The 2728-nt window shown below is 43.5% G+C and overlaps 1 non-coding gene across 1 annotated transcript; it reads right to left on the bottom strand.

Moving 5' to 3' along the window:
* Nucleotides 1–2296: 2296 nt before the first annotated feature.
* On the bottom strand, nt 2297–2378 carry TRNAS-UGA (transfer RNA serine (anticodon UGA)). Its single transcript has one exon. It is a non-coding gene; the product is annotated as a tRNA-Ser (tRNA).
* Nucleotides 2379–2728: the final 350 nt, after the last annotated feature.

Here is a 2728-nt window from a genome sequence, read left to right as displayed (position 1 = left end):
AGGACGTCGCAACTCGCGACATCCAAATTGGGAAGGTGCAAATGGATCAGCGACTGCTCCGGCATGTCCTGGCATCGGAGGACTAGAATGTCGTCCACCTAGACCTGTTAGGCTATTCATAATGGAGGTTTCATGGGATGTTTCATGTATTAATTAGCCTGTCACATCAGCTATTTGGATGACATGTCACATCATTTAAGAAGGAAGAGTTTCATGGAGTTTCATGGGAATGAAACCATGTTAACTCGTTTTCAATGTCTTGGAAACTGTGTGAAACCTCCACTGAGAGTGTTTTGTTTCATCTTCATATAATTGAGTAAATCCTATTGGTTATTTATATGCAGCATTTAAGAAGTATATTGACATATGAAATAGTGAGATGAAACTCTCTATTAAGAGAGAGTATTTTATTCATCCATAAATCTGATGTGGCATTTTTGGAAACATAGATATGAAATCCTCGTTGTGAGTAGCCTTACTCGCAAGGCGCCTCCGTCGCGGTCAAGGTCTCCGTCGCCAGCCATCTGGCAAATTGGGGGGAAGCTGCCAGCGATGGATTGGTCCATTTTTTTTCATTTTTTTGTTTTTCCTTTTTTAAATATTTTTTTCTAAAACTGCTTTCGTTTCGCTCTTTTACTGTCTTACTCTTTGGTCCATTCTATATACAGACATATATATATTCTCTGAACCGCAAATATGAAAATCATAGAGAATTTCTCTCCCCCCCCCCCCCCCCCCCCCTCCTTCACCTTTTCATATTTTGTTTTTTTCCTACCATCCCTATCTGTCCGTCGTGTTTCATCCTTTACACGTGTTTTTTTTCCAGTTTCTCTCTTTCATTTCTCTTTTGTTTGTAACTCTTTTCCTATGTTTTCCCGTTCAGTTTTCTTCCCCGTTCTCGTGTTCGTGTTTGGCTCTGTTTTTTTTTCACCAAAAAAAAATAGAGCAAAACCGATGACTTTGTTTTAAAAAAAAAGTATGTGTAGTCCAATATTAGCTGACGATACGATTTACGTGTCTGTCTACAACCAAACAAATCAAACTGCGTGTCAGCTGACGTTTCAACCACCGTGTAAAATATAACCACAGAGAAAAACGCCCTGGCCCACCGGGTTGGATTCCTGTCCTGGTCCTATTAAAAAAGGCGCTTTCTTTTTATTTTAGGGGCTACTCAAATTCCTCGAAGTGAATTTAGGTTTTCAAATTTAGCCTTAAGAGCGTATCCACGAATTTTCCAGAAGTCTCTCATAAATCAAGTTTTTTTTTGAAAAAACATAAAAATGTGTCTTGAACAGTTCCTATAAAACGTTACCAACTTTTTATAGCTCTTAAAACAACCCTATTTATAGCTATAAATGAGAGTTTTTTCTCTCTAGAAACAATATATCATTTTAAGAGATCTGTTGTATAAAGTATTAAAATCTACCCTCACTATTTTTTCAGATATTCCTTTAAACTAATTTTTAGGACTTATTTTCTGAGCGAGCTCTTGGAGATGCTCTAAACCCGGTAAACCCGGTGATTTGTTTGCCAATGAGATTTCGGTTGATATGAATATGGTCATCCAAATTGGAATCAAGCGAATGTAGTCATCTCGATGATTTTGGTGGGGCCACGCGTCTACTACATCAGTAGGGAAAGGGAAGCCCGAAGCGGTGCTCCATCCGGCCAGCACTCTGGGAGTCCGCGTCGCGGCCGCGGGCCGCCCCGGAAGTTTCTCCAGCGTCGTCGTACGTCGTACCGCAGACCATCAATGAGTTGAGGGGCGCAGCGGAGTTGAGCGGAGCGCGGCCGGCGACGACGACGACGCGCGAACCTTCCACCGAATTTCTCGGCACTGTGTGATGTATGGAGACTGGAAAGTGGAAACTGATGGGCGGCCTGGACCAAACTTGGAACCTCAACTCATGGCGGCATCAGAATCCACTGATGACACAGGCTGCTGGTGACCTCACCTGACCTGACGGCGACGGCGGGCGAGACCCCAGTGCCAGTCGGACTTGTTGCCGGTCGCCCACCGCCGCCGCACGACACGAGCCTATGCGCTTGGTTGTGCGGCTGTGCCCTCGTAATACTCCCGCGACAGCCGAGTTGAGACGATCCTGAACCTCGTCTCATGGGCTATGCAGACATGCAGTACAGAAGAATAGTTCGACAAATCAGGCCCAGCCCAACGCTCAACAATAGTATATATTATTATTATAGTAAATAAATAATTAATAAGAAAAGAACAAAAAAGACAAAAAAAAGCTCAACCGAACGCTCAACAAACAAATAAGAAAAGAGCAAAAAATTTCGTCGACAGCAGGGTTCGAACCTGCGCGGGCGTAGCCCAACAGATTTCAAGTCTGTCTCCTTAACCACTCGGACATATCGACGCCATGTTTATAGGAAAACTTTTAGTATTATATAGCAGAGTATCTTCGTGCTGGTTGTTAGATAAAAGAAAAAAACTACCTCACTCCTTCTCCTTCAGAAGCCAACACAGAAACCAATTGGTCACTAATCCTGTTACATATGCTAATAGCCAGCCATGCTCGTAGCCGAAATTACTCGAGGCAAAACTCTGGAAGTACTATCCTGAAGCCTTCAGCAGGCCGCAGGCGTCCACCGTTGTGTATACGCAAAGGGATTTTGTAGGCAAAATGCACTAGCTAGTCAGCTTGCTGATGACGAACCTTCTTCACAGTTGCGTTTTTATTGCGCCCCTCTAACTCCAAGCGCCTAG

Source organism: Zea mays, chromosome 7 (assembly GCF_902167145.1).
Source record: "Zea mays cultivar B73 chromosome 7, Zm-B73-REFERENCE-NAM-5.0, whole genome shotgun sequence".
NCBI lineage: Eukaryota > Viridiplantae > Streptophyta > Magnoliopsida > Poales > Poaceae > Zea > Zea mays.
Note: the sequence above shows the minus strand (reverse complement) of the source record. Positions and strands in the feature narration are given on the sequence as shown.